The following is a 19,759-nucleotide window of genomic DNA, read 5'->3' as shown; positions in this document are numbered from 1 at the left end:
TAGGGATTCAACTATGGATTTTGGAAGGACACAATCCAGTCTGCAACAATGTGTAAGGTCAATTTATTTATAACAAATAAATAATTTAATTTAATTTAAATAATTATTTAAAGAAGTTTTATCAAGAGTACAAAACTGGGTGTGATAGATTGATAGATGAGACAGGGAACTCTTTCACTTCATTTTAAACCCTTGTATACTATTTAATTCTGTCAATTAGGTGTAAATGGAAACATATTAGATAAATGAACCATAAGGAGAAAGAACTCATCAGCGCTGAGATCATCCCTCCTAGTATGGAACTTCAAAGGCCATTACATATTCTCATTGCATTCCAACTGAAACATAAAGGGTGGTTATCTATAAATGTCATCAGCACCTAGCAAAAGTTTCCCTCATTTGTCCACTGTCACGATTTGTTCTTATTTTTTCCCCGCCTTTATTTTGGTGTCCTTAAAGTGTGAATTTATGTGGATATTCTTATCTTTCTCTAAACAGCATAAACTCCTTGAGTACTGGAATGATACCAATCTTCCCAGGGTCCTCATAGACTATAGTGATTTGTACATAGGAGGAATTCACAAATCAATGAGAAAATGAGGAAGAATTCAGGAGAGGAATGACAATGATAATGAAGAATTTGCCAAGGATATAATTCCATGTCCCAATTTCCGTTTCATGTTCTAAAGGAAGTGCATATACAAAACAGTATACTTCATGCTTAGGCAACCAAATCTGTTGAGTACAGAATATGTTGTTAGGATTATCTAGAGAGACATATAATGACACTAAAGAGCAGAATCCAAAATCAATCATTCAACATTCAGCTGATACAAACAAACAAATAAGGAAGGGAGAGTTACCACAGAGGACTAAGATCAATACTACTAAATTCAAAATGAATCAGTAATAAACCCCTGGGTCTAGTTAGACCCTTAAACAAATCTGATGTTCATTTGGCTCCTGATCAGATAATTCTGGGAGAAGAGAGAAGGTTCTATGAGTCCCGAGCAGGGGCATAGAGAGATCAAAGGTCTCTAACTTTCAAGCCTGGGGGAATTGCTCTGCTCCATTTGATGCCCTATTTATGATATAGAAATGTCAATTCCATGGTAAAGCTAAATGTATATTTATTGTATTTGCATTCAAAGAATACTGACACTATGTTCTTGGTTGGTGTTGGTATCAATTTCATTTTAATTCTACATTCAGAGGAGTCAAAGATGAATGCATGCTTTATAAAGGGGAGGCTTTATTTCGTATTTAAATATTTATATTATTTGTCAGTTCAGTGTGCATTGCAGACATTGATTTAACTTCAAAAGTCTAGCACAGAAACTGAACTGACTGCTGAGAACATATTTATCTTTAACACAACACAAAGAATAATATTATGCTGTCATTAGTCGGTCTGTGGGTACAAACTGCATTCATTTAATCTGAGTCCATGTGAAAACAATACTTGCAACTTCAAACTACTGATCACACATTCAAGGTCATTTTTTTTAGCTTGTCATTTAATAGATATTTTTTTATATCTGTGCTAGGAGCTATAGGGAAAGAAGCCACTGCCCTCAAAAGACTCATGATCTACAGCTTTAAAATACAGATTCACTAGCCTATATTTTAAAATTAAGTAACAATACCAAGAACACTTTAAGTTAATTTAGGATAAAGTATCAGCCAACTGGCTCTCCTGCTTTCCTCTCCATGCTCTCCTTCATTGTAATTTAAGAACGCAAAGAAAATGTATCAAATAGAAAGGAAAATTAAGAAATTTTAACTTTTATCTTCAAGCATATAATTCAAATGGTGTTGCTCTAGATCAAGCTTAAAGATGGTGCAAAATATTGTCCTTTATATTTCTGAAAGAAAATTATTTGTCGTTTCTTTCTGTCTCTTTCTTTGCATAGGTGTTCATGCAAGGTGTGTTGGTAATTACCTACCTAAAAACTGGGTGCAAATGAGATAATGTCTCTAAACTAAATTAAACTTAAAAATAACATCAAAAACTGAGCATCCTGAGTCCCACATACTAAAATACTTCTAAGCTAAAAAAAGTATTTGTATTCTAAACCCCCCATGTCCCCCAATTTTCCGAAGCCCTGGGGGTTAAGAAATACAAAAGATTCAGGCTCTATGACTTTCACCTGAAACCAGTCAGGTCCCTAGGCTTCCTAAGAACCCACGCTGAGTGGCTTCCTCTCTGTCCTGCAGATAGTGGTGCTCACACCATAGTCTCCATCCACACTTCAGAAGAACTCCATTTGTCCAGGTTCCTGCACAGTCTGGGGTCTTTGAAAGGAAGACCCGCTCACTCCTTTGGAGCCAAGGTTGTTGAATATTCAGGTTCGTTCGTCAATCTGTGTGCCTGTGGTCAATCACAGTTCCCTGCAGATGATGATGACACTTTGCTGGGGCAGCTGTGTCTGGAGGAGCTTCCAACACTAGACATCCTGTAGACCAAAGACATACTAAACCTTGATTTCTGGTCATTGACTCAGAGTCACCCTTTTGTAAAAGTCACTTTATTTCAAAGTCTCATTACCTTATCCTTAAATCTTAGTCCATCTGAAAGTTTTCAATAAATTTGAACTTAGTAGAGAAACAGTTGGGACCTTGATCCCTTTCATTCAGAAAACTATAGTGTTATACAAATTTGATGCACTCCACTTCTTACACACAAACACACACACACGCACATGCACACATTTTACATAACAGGAGGTTCCATGAGTGAGTCACTAAAGATTTTTCTGGATATGGCCTCTCACTTGTATTTATTAGACAAAACATAAAATAAAATTGGCATTCAACAGACCTATAAAGATAAAATAAGGTTAACTTGATGTCTTGCCAATGGGTTTCAGCCCTGGGCAAGTGCACTGTGGATTCAGTGTGACCAAAGAAATGACAGTCGAATGTTCTTGGGGTGAAAGGGATTATTACCTGACTTCGTTCTCCTGGCAGTAGGTCGAGCACTAGTGCCTCTGCCTCTGCCCAGAGCACTGGGCTGAGCTCTCTATATAGCTCAATAATAGCTTATTGCCTATGTGTTTGGAAGCGGTAGCCTAGCAACAGTCCAGCTACATCATCAAATGGCTTAAGTTCAGTGAGGATCCTGGCCATAGGAACCTCAACTTCTCCATAGCTGATTAAAATTAAGAAGCTATAGATATTGAATTGGTTAGATATTAAGTCTTACAAGAATTAACCAATCATATACATTGGTTCCACATGTATCTGATAAATAAGTAGAATTTTACCTTCTTTGGGGAAAAAAGAACCAAGTCCATCAGCTGTCTTCAGTGGAATTCTCTCTACTCTTTCCCTTGGTTCAGGTGGACAAGCTTAATTGAAGATACTTAAACTTCCCAATCACAAACCCAACTGCCTCGGAAAACTCCTTAAGTTTACTTCAGAAAGGCTATTATTTTATTCATTTTTCTCACATTGTTCCCATCTCAAAAATATGAGTGTGTCTCATGTTCTTCTCCTTGGCACTTGTAGTAGATTAAACTACCACATATCCTTTCTACTCCTTCCACTGAGAGGTTGGGTCTAATTCGACTTCCCTTTAGCATTCTTAGTTGCTTGACCAACAAAATGTGGTGGAAGTGTTTTTCTGAAACTTCCAAGGCTTGGTTATAGGAAACCTCCTGCCAGTTCCTCTTAGAATGCTCTTTCTGGGGAATTCAAACTACCACATTAAAAATACAGTATCCTTGAGACTAGCATATTATGAGAAAATTGAAGCAAGTCAAGTAGAAGCCAGAATGAAGAATGATAAATGCCCAGCCAGTGCTTTCAGCCACCCCAAGCCAGGAGTAAGACATGCACCTAAGAGCCATCTTGGACCTCCAGCCCTAAGGGATACAACCAGGAGAAAATAAAGGAGCCCAACTGACAGCCAGAATCAAAGGCTCTTAATCTTGTCCCAAATATCTAATTTGAATCCATGATTTATTAGTTTTCTGTGGCTGCCGTAACAAATTACCACAAAGTTGGCTGCTTAAAACAACAGGAATTCATTCTTTCACATCTCTGGAGGCCATGCATTTAAAAATAGTATCACTGAGACAAAATCATGTGCCAACATTTTACCTCCAGAGTCTGTAGATTAAAATCCATTCTTGTCTTTTCCTGTTTCAGATGGTAACCAGCATTTCTTGACATAATGGTCACATAACTCCAATTTCTCCTCCATCTTCACTTCACCTTCTTTTCTATGTGTATTTGCATGAAATCTCTGCAGTCTCTCTCTGATAAAGACCCATGTAATTAAATTTAAGGCCCACTCAGACAATCTCCCCATTTAAAAATCCTTAATTTAACCATATCTTTTACTATAGAAGGTACCAGTATTAGGGCCTGATATTTTGGGGGACATTTTCCAATCTACTATTAATTCATTGAGCCCTTTATTCTTATTTACATCATTCATCACAAAAGCCCTCAGACTCCCAACTCATCCTTTCTCTCTTGTATTCTACTTCTATAAGATTCTGTATCTGCTGCCTCTTCTGTATTCCTTCTTCCCATCTTCACTAACTTCTCTAACCCCTCCACAGTGCCTTCTGAAATCCAGAGCACATTACCAGCAATTTCTGCTCTCTATCTGATCATTGGCTTGAACATTCCCTTTACATTTTTGCTGAAATAGAAACATGACTCTCTATTAAGAGCACTGGTTCCCCACAGTCTTATCAAATGGTCACTGATTTTTTTCTTGTCTTCATAACATTGAGTCTGGAAGTGACATAGATAGCTTTTTTGTTCCTCTTTGCTGCTTTTGTATCTTCCTCTCTCCTTCCCTAAAATTCTTCCTTTGATTCATCGCACCGTATTACATACTACCCTTCATTTTTTCTGACATCAACTCACATTCAGTTTACTTTTCTTCATTAATCCAACAGTCTTAACTCTGGTCTTAACTCTTGGCAGTTTTGATATGTACATATGTGGTTTTTCCAACACACTGACTTCTTAGTTTAATGAGCCTCATTTGTTCAATGACCTTGTCTCCCACTCTTTCATCAGCCATGCACTTTAATAATCATACCCTTAAGCATATCTTTACTAATAATTTCAACCTTTCCATAATCTCAATTTCATGAATCCTGCTCTTTCAATATCATCCCTTCTCTTTGAGCTCTAATACTCCAATAATAAAGATCTTTTACTACTCAGAGACTTCTAATTTATTGATCTATAACATTTGTTTTAACTGTCACTTACCCGTCATAACATTCTCTCCTCAAACAGCTAAAATTCTATAGTCTATCACTTGCATATATTTTCCACTTGTTTGATTCTCTCCTTCTTTTTTATTCTTGCTTGGCCAGACCAGTTTTTCATCCTTTTCAGGCCTGTATGAATAGGGCTGTAGGAAAACTCACAACTACCCTGACTGAAGTTTCTATAAATTCATGATGATGGATATCTTCTGTGCCCTTAATGCTGACAAGCAATCAACTGCGTTACCCAAGTTCATTCCGTCTCCTATTCCTTAAACAATTGTTTAATACCTCCCCCTCTCTCTCTTCAAAACCACAACATGTATACATCTCTCAGAAAATAGAAGGCATAAGAAGAGGAATCCAACAAAATCACACCACCATGTCTACTCACCAAGCAGTATCTATATTTTCATACTTGCTTCTCCTTCTAGTGCAATGGATCATGCAGTCACTCCTATATAAAATCAACCCCTTCACTTATGTTTATGTTCCAAACTCTCTCAAGTTATTCAAGGACTTAGCACTAGCAATTCTTTCTTTTCTCTTCTAATCATCAATTTTTTTCTTTTGGATCATCTACAAAACATACTGTGAGTTCTCCCATATTAAACAAAAAACAAACACTCTTTTCCCCTATTTCTCCAACAGCTGTGGTTTGATTTCTCAAGTCACCGAAACAGAATCATTCTGAAGAGTTGCTAATTTTATCGTGTCCAGGTTCTCTCCTCTTCTCCTAAACCCACTTCAGTCATGGTTAAACCCTGACACCTGGCCAATACTGTTCTCATTAACATCACAAGTGTACTTCATTTTTTTTTCTTTTAAGTGCAAGAGAGACTGCTCAAACCTCTTCTTACTTGTCCTATCAGTAGAATAATCTGATGTGCACTGGAGAGTCCTGTTTTACTCTTGTTTCCCTGCTGTAATCAATAGTGTCTAATTTAATTTTCAAAGTATCCTAATTTGGATGTTAATTATATAGTTGCTCTACTGTTAGCAGCATTATACAGAGTTGACTGGTCTTTTTATCCTCCAGGTATTCTCTGCATTTGACTCCTGTTCTGGTTTTCCACTTTCAAAATAGCCAGTCTCTCAGTCTCATTTACATGTCCCTAGTATTCTCCACAATCTCCTATTGAGGAGTCCTGGGTTCACGACTCTGATCCTTCTAATAGGTAACCACTGTTGAAATAAGTAGGTACACTGAAAATGAAATGATAAAGTCCTGTATGCAATGATTTATCACATAAGGAATCACCACTCCGTGATGATTTTCCCTTTGTATATGAGACTAGAACAAAGAGATTTTTAAAAAAATATTTCAAAGGCTTTTGTAAAAATATCAAGAATTATTTTTTTCCTATCTTCCCTCTTGGACCATCTTCATAAAAATAATATATTTCTAACATTACTGTGGTAAAAAAAAAAAGGCATTAAATGTTCAATCAAATGGAAACGTAAGATCGAGCCCTAACTTGACCAATCCCCCAAGAGTGTAATTATAGATACTAAATTTCATTGCAAATTTCTTCTGTTATAATTGTGGATAAGGAAAAAGCTTAAAGGAAAAAAAAATTTATATGTATATGTAAGATGCAGATTGGTGCTTTGACTATTATGTATAATCTGCATCTTTATTCTCTCTACCCTGTGCTTTTCATATAATGAAAAGAAAACTAGTAGAGCATTGATTGATACAGTAAATTTTTTTCTTTTGTTTATTTTGTTGATGGAAGGATAAGGGAGCCTTTAAGAGAGAGGCATATTGGAAAGCAACCCCAAATATAAATGTAAATTAGAACATTCCTACAAATTGTAACATATCATTATCTCATTCTTTAAAGAAGGAAAAACAAAGCTAATAATCATCCAGTTACATACGGCAATAGCATAGTTTTGTTTTGTTTTATTAGATTATTACATTCCCTTATTTATGAATCAAGACATTTAGAGCTGGAGTGGCCCCTTCTGACCTTTTGAATTCCTTAATGTGAAGGCTGTTCTCATTATTGGACAACTCTATTGTCAGTATACTACTCCTTGTCTACATCTTTTGCTGCGCTGTTTCTCTGTGTTTGAACAGAACTCTTGCTTCATTTCTTTAATGACTTGAGTCAGTTTTTTCTATTCAGATACCAAATAATTTCACCCCAAATTGGAAGATCTAAGTTCAGTATTCACTCTTTCCATAAATGTCTCCATCATGGTTAAGAATATCATATGAATCAGATGCTTCTTAATTCACAACTGAGGTCCATTAGCACCTGAACTGAAATTTCATTGTATACACTAAATCTTTCTCCTTCAGAAGGACATGATATTTAGCTGATCTGTCAAAGTATTTCTTTTATCACATTCTCAGTGTTTATTTTTTGTACAAGACCTCACTGTCGACCTGCATTTTACTGATCCAAAAAAATCTTATATATAGTTCTAACGCATTAATTGTTGGAAAGAGATAATCCTCATTCTAATGGTGCTGAACAGTAAACCACAGCCACTGCTGAGTTGCCGTCTGATCCTTTGTTCAGCTGTCTTTTGACCCTCTCTGACATTTCAGCCATCTTTTTCTTTAGAGCTTCTATTTGCTTAAAAAAATACTGACTAATTGTAACTTGTTTGAACAGGGAGGTAGCTGCTATGTTTCAAAATTATTTGTTATAAAATGAGGTACTTTCAAAGAGGATTTCAGTGGCTAGTTCAATATTGTGAATATAAAATGTCTGTGCTTATCAAACTTATTACTGTCAAGACTTTACAAAGAGCATTAAAAATATGCAATCTGTTGTTTAGGATTTAATCTGTCATCTTGGGAATCAGAGAGTCCTAGATTTATCATTTAACACCTCTAAATTTTATGTGGATATGCAGGAAAACTGCTTACCCTCTTAGTGTCTCAGATTTTTCGTCTATTTGACTTCAGAGTAGTTAAAAGAAAAATAACAATAATTAAGGCATATAGAGATAAAAACCTGGCACACAGTAGGGCCACCAGTGATATTTTATTTATTATCAGTAGCTAAAAATTCTAAGTCATGGAACCTTACTGCTGTCTTTCAGAAATGCGGAGTGGACAGCATTTTAATTGCTGCAAATATTATTCTTTGTCTTCAGTCCTTCCTATTTGATCAGTCTTTATGATGGTATTGATTTATCCTGGTATTAATAGTATTGGTCACCTGAGGGTCTGGCCACCCAGGCTGTGATTTTGGAATTGTCTTTGTCCAAACAGGCACTTCTTGGTTTCTGCTGCAATCCTCTCCAGAAGTATTTCTGCTCATTATTACTGATGAAAGAACTGTTGCATACATCTGTAACCAACATTGTATATTATTCAAGGTAAATTTCCAATTATGGTCTCTTACACTGCCACATATATATAATATGATTGATCTTCAAAGTATTTTTTTTCTTCTTAAAAATAAAACTAAGAACCTCACATTACATAATATGGCAGATCTCATCTAGGCAGTGCAAATATTCTGCAGACTTTGACTACCACCATGAAATATCTGAATTCACATGCATATTGCCTTTATTTTTAACAAAAGGCAAAGTTGTAGATCTCAAATCACCTACCAAATATTAGCGTAGCAATTGCAAATACATTGAAGGTATATTAGAGAATTAACTCTTTGCATTGCTGCCAAAGTTTTAGTTGTAGTTAATATCACTAACACCTAAAATTGTGTGGAACATATGGAGTCAGGATGTGGCTAGAAAGAACAGAAGAAAATAAACCAATTACAAAGCTAGTCCTCAGCTCCATTTACATTTGAAAAATTAAATCCTTTACTAGCAGACTTCAGAAAAACTAAGTGACCTTATAGAGCTAAAGCTTTCAAAAGAGAAAATTAATAAAAAGACAGCAAAGAGGAAACATAAAAGGAAGAATGAGAGAATTTCCAGGGAAGCAGTAGACACAGTAAAAGCTGAGGACAAAATGTGTTTTTGAAAGCAATATTCAGATTAAGAAGTTGTCTATAAAGAAAAATGAGTTTTCAAAAAGTTGAAGAATATTCAGTATCTGATTTATGTCTTTATATTTCAAATGTATCTGGTGCTGTAAAGACAAAGTTATAATCAAAGCAGAAAAGTTCACATCTACAAAGGAATTTAACTAGCTTAGACTCTTTCAACAATGAGAACTTTAATTATTAAAATTTGACTTAACTGGCATAGGTGTGGAAGCTGTTGTCAGTTCTGTAAGAGTCTTTCTCCATGATTTCTAAAGAAATTTAATTCATTGGTGAAATTCATGAATTTCTAATTTATTAGTCCCCCATTTACAGCAATGCTGTATTCATTGGTCCAAAAATGACCCATGAAAGATTAACTAGAATTTTCTTGGGCTTTTACTTTGGACACTGAAAGATGCTCTTTCCTTTTTGGTTGCGATTTGACTATCAGCACCTCAATTTTCCCAATCACAGGAAGTAATCCACCTGTAGTAAAGAGAGAAGACTAACACATTTTATTTTATTTTATTCTATTTGTTTAGTCCTTGAGTCTTGCCATGCTTGAGGTCTGATTCAACCCTGGACTTAGAAGTGTGAAAGTCCATTATTTCCATTGATTTATGTAACTAAGGACTGAGTTTCCGTCGCTTGCAAACAAACTGTACTGTCTAAGTATATGTCTATATTATTGTATACACCTCAAAATATAGTCTGGATGGCAATTTTATAACTACAAATATAACTTAGTTGTCATTTTTCTTTTGGCTCATTTTTATAGTGATACTGACCTCTTCTGGGATGACTGTGTGCCCATCTAAGTGTTTCCAGAGCTAGTTCGGGGAGCTAGGTCTTCCAGAGCCATTATCCTTTTATTATTGAGCAAATAGTTTCTTCCTTCATGTTGAAGGGGAAATCTTTTTTTTCTCTATCCTTGTAGTTTACTGGCTAAGCCTATAAATCATACATAAAGCAGAGTAACAAGAGAGAAAATGTTTTAATTATATATTCACACATAGGAATTTTGCAAAGAGAAATGAAACTCAAGGAGATGGCCAGATGACTGAGGCTTATATTCCTCATCTTAGGCTAAACAAAGTAAAAGGGTTTTGGGATTTTGGATTGAGGAACCAAGTTAGAAAGCTGAAGGAGGAAATATATGGTAAATAAGAGTTGTCTTATTATGTTGGTGAAAATCTTTCAAATGAAGAGTTGTCTCAGAGCAGCTATCATCCTGGTAAGGGACTGGCTTTACAAATGTAAATTTTCCATACAAAAGGGAAAATTTATACTTCATTTTTAGGCAGTGAGGATAAGATAAAGAACTTATCCTGTATCTGGTGATTTTTCTGTTGCCATTAGCTCCAAATAATATTATGCCAAAGTAATATATTTTGGGGTGGCATATTTTAGTACTCTTCAACATCTTAGATTCTGGACATTGTTGAATACCCTTCCTAGTCAATCTGAAAAGTTGAAATTGGTTTGGGGTAAATGGAAGTTTTCAACCAGAATTTCTAGCCTGGCCTTGATAATGATATGCATATTTGGGCCTGTTTACACATCAGTGGGGTTTACCAAGCCAGAGCTGCTGGTCTCATCCAGCGTAAGGGATGGAGAGTAAGGACCATTATCTGTTTTACATTCGTAGTATGCAATTGGTCAGGCAACTGCCAGTCACCAGGGACCAACCCATGGAGTTCCTCTCAGAGGAAGGGGTTGGGGTGGGGTGGGTTTGGGAAGCAGATTGCAAGCTGCGACTAGAGGGATGGAGCTTGGGAAATGGAGCCAAGCATGGAGGTGGGGTGAGGAAACTTGCACCAAGAGAGAGAGAGGCTGAGCAGTGAGCAACAAAACCCTTTCCCCAACCTCTCACCCTTATCTTCCTTCAGTCTTTTCAAGTTCAGAGGGAACTTGCTCTAAGCAGGGAACCCCCTTCCTCCCAGAGCCACAATGGTCAAAATCCTAAATCCTAGCTAGCTCTGTTCTAAGTCTTGAGGGATAGACAATTAATGTAGTTTTCTTGGTTAATCTTCCATACAATCTTATATAGACTGATCATCTCCATTTTAGAGGCAGAATAGCAGGACTGAACAAGTGAAGAGTTAAAACTGATATTAAAAAACTTTTCCATTCAGTCTAGCATGTATAGGTTAATAATTTCTGTTTTTCTGTTATTGTAGGGAAGGAAAATAAATCATTTTTTGCTCATCTTTGGTTTTCTGACTGGTGCCTTATAAATTATGATGGCATAGACAAATTAAGAACAGTAAAATAAGTTTATTAACATATTGTATTGCACCTGTTCACATAGGATCACCCAGTGAGGAGTAACCCAAAAGGGAAGTACTGGGGAGGAATAAATTTCCTCTACTTTTCAAGGTTCTTTTAGGGCCTAAGACTGAAATTGACATGAGACAGATTAACAGGAAAAAAAAAAGTTTAATTACATATGTATGGGGAAGCCATAGACATGGATTCCAGAGACAGACAGAATGAGGTATTATGTCTTTCTAAACCAAGGAAAAGGGAGTAAGGGTCTAAGACTTCAAAGGAAAACAGAAATAATTCATAGGACTATGAAAAGAGTAAATGTTTGATAGACAAAATGATTGATGGGCCACACAGAACCAATAGGACACAGAGATAAATTTTATCCAACAGGTTTTGTCATATTCCTTCCTGTCTATCATCCCTACTTTTTATGGTAATAGCTCTTCTCTCCCTGAGCAGTTCCTCCATCTAAATTCCTTTTATGCAATTGTTTTGGGGGGGAGGTAAAAGTATCTTCCTGAGTCTTTGGAGTCTTGATGACTTTTAGCTCAAAATAATTTGCATGTCACAATAGCACGTCTTGGGGTGACCTGCCCTTGGTCTAACAGTTGTTAAAACTTGCACTCATATATCATGGCAGGCTAAACAAAGGTAAAGGTGTTTGGGGCATCCAAACAGCAGAGGCAAATTACAAAAAGATGCCCAGGAAAACTGTGGTAAACAAGGGTTTCTTAATAAGATTTGTTGACATTTTAAGTCATTGACTTCTTCATTGGTGAGTTGTCAAGAGTCCTCTCTTCTTAGTATGGGAGAGGGAGACATCAGTATAAACAGAAATTTCCTTTATAAAGTCAATTTCATTTATAAAAGGAAAACTTTTGCCCTTTTTTTTAGAGCTTTCCCTGCATCTTCCAATTCTCAATGGTCTTTAGCTCAAAATAGTCATATACCAAAATGCATAGTTGGATTGCATATTCTGATACCTTCAGTATGAAAATAAATATGAATACAATGTTTTAGTTTAATCTGGGTATGTATTTTCATCATCTGGAACATTGATTATGATTGCATCTATACCTGTTTCCCTTCTTTCCTATCTACCATATTAGGTCTTTTTATGAAATGAGATGAAATGGTTATGGTCTCTTTAATTATTGTATAGTTCAATTGTATCTCTTAAAATTTTAATTTAAACCTGTCTCTTTCTGAAATTTGATTCTATTCTCTAATATCTTACATATCATATTCCACTGACAAAGGTTTTAAGAATATTGCCAAATTAAGAACTATTTTTAGATCTGCATTTAATTCAAATTCATCTTCCAGAAAGATCTACCAATTCTTTTATTTGATTAATATATATTCATTCAAATGTTCATATATATATATGACCAATTTTATAATGTATGTTTATACTTAATACATAATTATGTATTATGAGACACTTTGTACTGTAGTTTTAGCACCTAAACAAGATATGAAGAATTTTCTATAATCAGATAACACTTTTCAGTTGTTATTCATCTGAAAAGTAATGAAGAAAATATTACTTAGTCACAGGCTATCATCCATTTTCAATAATCTACATTTTGTTAAAGTGAACAAGTATTTACTGTACAACCTCTAGGAATCACTGAATTTTAATAAGAATTTCAGGAGAGTTTCTGAAATCAGTGTACAATTTGTGCTCATCCAATAACTCAATTCTTAGCCCTGAAGTAAATGTTTGTTTCCTACATAGAAAAAGTGAATATACTGGTCATTGGCATTTGAAATAACCTTGTTATTAACTTTCACCATTAGATTAGTATCCCTGTCATTTCTTTTCTATAACAGACATCAACTAAGTCCTCTTTGAACGACCAAAATATTTGCTTACAGATTGGATTAAATATGCCTTCTGTTTAATTACTCTGTTCAAATTCTAATGAAAGGCCTCTTGGGTTTTCTTTTGTGTTTAGTTTAACCCATGCAGTAACAGCAGAAGTTTAAGTATAAAATATTTTTAAATTTCAAACTACCAAAGTTATTTAATCAGAATTAAGAGAATTTAAGTTAGGCAATCAGAGACATCTGCAAGGTAGAAAGTTGGAATAAAGGTATGCCACAAAAATTCCAGACTCTCTCACAACTCCTTGAAGGGCTCATTCTCTGTAAAAGTTTTAACTAGTAAAAAAGAAAGGAAGGAAGGAAGGAAAGAAGGAAGAAAGGACATTAATTTGTGTGAAAGGAGGATGCTAAGAAGGCCTAGGCTAATAATAGACAAAGAGGTCTCAACTGGGATGCCATAGAGATCTGGTATCATACAAGGTCAGGAGTAGAATTTGTTATCTACATAATCCATAGATTTCCCCCAACAGAGTTAAAAATTTTAAAAAGGTCCTAGTCTGGTAATACCTCAAAAGCACTTAGCAGAAACAAAGAAAAAATTCATTGGAGGAACATGCTCTCAACCCATACAAGAATTCCAACAGAATTCTTAAGTCTCACTCAAGAAAAGTATATATTCATTTAGTCACAGATACTGTACTTAGTACTGGGGACATAAAGTGAATAAGTCAGTCCTCAAGGAATAAAGTGATCTTTTATTTAAAAAGAGTTACTCTACTTTGTTGATAATTTTTCATTTTTCTACTTTTTGTGTGTTACAAGTTTGGTCATGTCTTTCTTTTAGAATTAGAAGAAAACAAATAATAAATGTGATTTTTTAAATAATAAGAAAATAAAATAGCCATTTTGGATTTTGTGTCCAACATAGACTCTAAAATAGGAGAGAAATGTGGTTCAAAGAGACTCTTCCTTATAATATAATAAGTTATAGAATTTTTCTATGTTGATACAAATTATTTTGTAGGTACACATAAAGTGATTAATCACCAGCAAAGGGAACAATTACTAGGGCCATATCCTTGAGTAGGCTCTACTGACCAAGTAGAAAGTTTGGTCTTAACTAGGGGCATGCACAATTCAACTACAGTATGAGGAACATAAGTTTAAATGTATAAGGGGAATCTTGTGAAAAAATTCTGATTGATAGTATTTTCAAAGTGAAGTAGGGTGCAAAGTCATTAGCTAAACTGAGACTAAATTGATGGGTTGGTGGGATCTAGGGAGTGGGTGTGTTGAGAATTTGAGAAGAAAGAATATATAAAATAATTATCTAGAAGAATGAATGGATGAGGAAAATATGTTGAAAATCTCTGAGGGACCAGTTCAGAAGAATGGCCATGAATGATAGTAAGGTCATTTAATATGGGTGTGTGCTTTTTGGCCAGCCATACATATTGTGTGGTGTAAGAATGGAATATGCAGACTATTAATCAAGACTATAGTTTTTCTTGGCAAGGGTAGTCAAGCAAGAGGGAACAAAATAGTTGCAGGTATATACTAAAGAGCAAGGAAAGACTATCATTATGTACCATAATTCACAGCTAGTAAGCAAAGAAGTGAGGTTGTGAGGGTGTGGAGGCAGAAAAATACCATAAAATCAAATTATTTAGGTTTTGGTTATATGGGAAAATTTTATGAGTCAGTATAGAAAGACAATGACTTGGAAATTCAGGAGGTGGTAATTTTAGGAAAGGGTAATTGAAATTGAGATTATGAAATTCTTGTAGTTACAGTAATGGTGCAATTTGATGTATGGCCTTGAGATGAGGTTAGGTAGAGCATGAACTCAGTTCAGTAAAGGAAGTCAGGAACTGAGAATACAGAATATGGGAATAATGAAATCACAGAGAACAGCAATTGGAACGGTGATGAAAACTGTACTAGAACTAAAGGAATTAAATTATTTGACAAAAGGAAAATGATAAAAATAGACAACAGCAAAAATGAAAGCACTAGGTGTGAGATTGCCAGGAAAATATAGGACACCCAGTAAACTTGAATATCAAATAAGCAGCATATATTTCTTTGAGACATACTTAGGTTGATGAATAGACAGAAAACATAGAGGTGAGGTTGACAGGCAAGAAGGATTAAAATTTCCAAATAAAACAGAACAGATTCAAAGAGAGAAATAGTATGTACTATATACATACAGTAAGTGTATAAGGACATTCATAAGAATGAGCCAAAACAGGAATTACCTAAAAGAAGCAGAGAGGAGAGAAAGGGGAAAGATACACAAGGAATTTTCACTCTGTGAATATTTTTTTGGGAAAAAAATATGAAGTATGGTAAACATGGTAAGCAAAACAGGTTGGTGAATAATATATATATATATATATATATATATATAACATATTTTTTTATATTATTCCCTATACTTTCTCAAGGCTTGAAATGTTTATAACTTTTGCCTAAATTCTTCATTATCAAAGTAAAAATGATGTCAGAATTGTTTTAGGTAATTGTATGCATCAATCTTTTGACCTTTGATTGCTTCTTCATTTGCAATTCCTAAACTATGAAAAACTTTTTTTTTTCTTTTGACTAGTGAGATTTCAGTTAGATTAGGTACTATTAGATGGTAAAAGTTGACACTTCCCCCACCTATGGTCCATTTCTTCGCCATGTTTTAGGGCCTGATTAGTTTAATAAACACAAGTAAGTTCATTGACTAATTTTTGTGTTGGGTCAATCAATATATTATAAAGTCTAGAAACTGAGTGATTTGCAGTGCTGTTGCTTTTTAAAGTATGTGCTTTAAATATCAAGGTTTGGAGCAGAAAACATAGTAAGAGTTAAGAGATAATTTGAGGTACATGTCTAAGGGAAAGAGATTATTTTATAGCATGTGACAAATTCAGATTTATCTGGTGCAAAGGTTTGATGTCTCAGACTTCATCTCTGTGGTACACAGTGTACTTACTATTAATTCAGGATGGATACACCTTAGGAGTGTTGGCAACATGATCTCTGCTTTATTTCCTGAAAAACAAAACAAAAGAAAACAAACAAAACATTTTTTTAAAAAGTATTTGGGTTCCAAGCTCACAGATCTCAGGTAGATGGGGAATCCCCAGGACTGCTTTCAGAAGGGTGACTCCTGAGATGATTAATGCAGACAACGATGAAAAATGAAAAAATGAGATTGAAATAGTGACAGTTAAGATGACCTTCCCAGGGAGCTCTGTCACATCTCTAGTACTGAGTCACTCTAGTTATACATAAGCTTTTATCATCTATAATTTACACACAAAATGGAACTTCCCACTATTTTCTCATTTTTTCTTCACTTTCCCTAAATAATTTTCATTCCTCTTATCATTCTATCTCCTCAAAACAGACTATGTAATTTGTCATAATATTACATAAGTTTTTTTTAGACATAGATAGGCTTATTTTAAGATTTATGTGGAAATTCACATGCCCTAGAATAACTGAAACATCATGATAAAGAAGAGTAAAATGGGAGAACTCATTCTAACTGATATTAAGAACCATTATAAAGTTATAGCAATATCAAGATAGGATGATACTGGCAGAGGAATTGACATGCAGATCAGTGATACAGAATAAAGAACCTGTAAATAGACTTACACAAATGTGGGCAACTGATTTTTGACAAGTGTGCAAAAAAAATTCAATGGAGAAAGGATAGCTTTTTAACAAATTGTTCTGGAATAATTGGATTTCCACATATGCAAAAAATGAATATTAGACTTATACCTTATACAAAAGCTAACTCAATATTAATGACTGACTTAAATATAAAATATAATATCATAAAACTTTTAGAAAACAGAAAATATTCAGGCTCTAAGCTAGCCAAAGTATTCTCAGACTTGAAACCAAAGCACAATGTAACAAAATGTAACAAATTGATTTTTATCAAAATTAAGTATTTGGTTCTTAAGCTACTGGTCCAACAAAGGACTGATATGTAGAGAACTCTCAAAATCCAACAATAAAAAAAAATTTTTTTTAGATAAAAAGAACAATTCGAGGAAGTAATAGGCAAAAGAAAAACATGAGCGGACATTTCCCTAAAGAGGACATATAAATGACAAAGAAGCACATGAAAAGAGGTTCAACATCATCAGTCATTAGGAAAATGCAAAATAAACCCTCAGTGAGATATTTCTGTATACCTCAGATGGCTAAAATAACACATAGTGACAATACAAAATGCTGCTTAAAATCCTATGGGTATGTAAAATGGTACAGTCACCATGGAAAGCAGTATGTCTCTTATAAAACTATGCAATTATTACGAGACCCAGCAACTACATTCTTGGGCATTTATTCCAAAGAAGTGGAAACGTATGTACATCCAAAAATCTGATATTGTCTACAATAGCCTCACACTATAAAGATTCCATATTTCCTTCAGTGGGTGAATGGTTAAACAAATGGTGGTACATACATACCTTGGAATACTACTCAGAAATAAAAAGAAATAACGACTGGTATGGGAAATAACTTGGATATATCTCCAGGGAATTACATAGAGTTGAAAAAAACTACCCCAAAAGTTTACACACTTTATGATTTCACTTAAATTATTGTTTTGCAATGATAAAAAACACAGAAATGGAGAACAGATTAGTGATTGCTGAGGGTTAACAATGCTACTGAGGTGGGTCAAGAGGGAAGGGTGGTTTTAAAAGAGTTACAGGCATTTTTCTTATATTTATAGAGCTTCTCTGTGTCTTGACTATAGTGATGGGCACCCGAATTTACACATGTGACAAAAACACATAGAAAACACACACAAAAACACAAATGAATACACATAAAATTGGGGGAATCTGAAAAAGATCAGGGGCTTTGTCAATATCAATATTCTGCTTGTGATATTGTTGTACTATAATTTTGCAAGATGTTCTCATTGAGGGAAACTGGCTATGAGGAACACAGAATCTCTCTGTATCATTCTTTACAACTGCTTGTGAATTTACAATGATCTGAAAAAAAATTTTCAATAACATGTCCAATGCCATACTTATAACAAAGTCATTTCTTTTTCATAATCAAAACTTGCCAGCTCTGGGGACCTCTTGTAGTGACTACCTGAGATAGTTCAAAACACTTTCTCACATCACTCACTTCTATGGGTCAAGCATAACAAAAATAGAATCATTATGTATATCACTCATGAAGGAGATTCAGGATTTGACTGTGCTGACAAGATTCAAATTAACTTTGAGGCAGAATACTGTGGTTCCTTTGAGAAGACAATCTATTCGAACCCAGGCAATAAAGTGTCCAAATTTAGGTGTGCTACCAGCAACTTTTGATAGTGGATGAAAGAGAAATTAGGATCAATGAAAGTTGCTAGAGGCTGTCCAAAAGTCAAGACTAGGTTCTTAGTTATACACCAGTCACAGAGACCTCTCTTCCCCAATTTCAGTTTACAAATGAATTAATGTCACTCCAAAAACAAAGCGGCTTTTGTGATTACCAGTGATCGTTGCGAAACTATCAGTCATCGGTCCTCAAAATGAACAGATGTCTTCCACAGGAAGCCAAGAATTAAATATTTATACAATTACAGCCAACTTTCATATAAAAAGACCAAAGGTCATGGTCCCAGGAGGTTCTGGTGCAGACTGTGAGACTGACAAGGGTACTGGGTTTGGTTTCCACAGCCCGTGGTGGTTTTCCAGGTATGCCAAGGATACTCGCACTGAGTTTAGGGCATTCATAAGTGGGTTAAAATGCCTGCTGTATAGGGATGTGTGGCCTCAATTAAGAAAATAAAGAGACATTTACATGTAATCATATATGCGATGTCATTTATATCATATACAATGTGTAAAGACTGACATTGATAGTGAGCTTGGACTTACTCCTGTAACTATTTCATGATGAGAGAGCTGAAGTTCATTTGTGTTTCCTACATTTTAAAAAGAATTGTTCTTTGTACTGATTTTATTTACACATTGAACAGTCTATAAATCCATCTTTATTTTAACAAAGACTATGTCAACACTTTTTTTTTCTTGTAAGACCTTAAATAATTTTCCTTCCAATAGGTTAGTGATCCTTTATTAGAAAACTGTTATTTCCTCCTTTAGCATACACATTTCCAAATAATTAATTTATACTTACATTTAATTTAATGAGAATTAAATAAGCAGGCCCTTTATTTTAAATTATCTTTGCTATATTCTGGGTATGTCCTATGAACTACTTTCTGTTTGAAATCTGAAACCATGCAAATGCAGTTCTTTACAATATCAGAGATTTTACTCTTCTATAAAATTTGCATTGTTAGGAATATATAGCATAAAAGAATCCAAATGCTATTAAGGTTTTTAAGCTGTCAACTGAATTCTGCACAGTACACTTACTCTGTTCCCATTTGCCACAAGGAAAACTGCAAAGTCAAACATGTTC

At 34.7% G+C, this 19,759-nt stretch overlaps 1 long non-coding RNA gene across 1 annotated transcript; it reads right to left on the bottom strand.

Moving 5' to 3' along the window:
* Nucleotides 1-1,062: 1,062 nt before the first annotated feature.
* Nucleotides 1,063-5,870, bottom strand: LOC118971399 (uncharacterized). Its single transcript, XR_005059814.2, has 3 exons — nucleotides 5,632-5,870; nucleotides 4,105-4,262; nucleotides 1,063-2,456 (listed from the first exon to the last, which is right to left on the bottom strand). It is a non-coding gene; the product is annotated as an uncharacterized lncRNA (long non-coding RNA).
* Between the last annotated feature and the right edge of the window lie 13,889 nt (nucleotides 5,871-19,759).

This window comes from Manis javanica, chromosome 3 (assembly GCF_040802235.1).
Source record: "Manis javanica isolate MJ-LG chromosome 3, MJ_LKY, whole genome shotgun sequence".
Lineage (NCBI taxonomy): Eukaryota > Metazoa > Chordata > Mammalia > Pholidota > Manidae > Manis > Manis javanica.
Note: the sequence above shows the minus strand (reverse complement) of the source record. Positions and strands in the feature narration are given on the sequence as shown.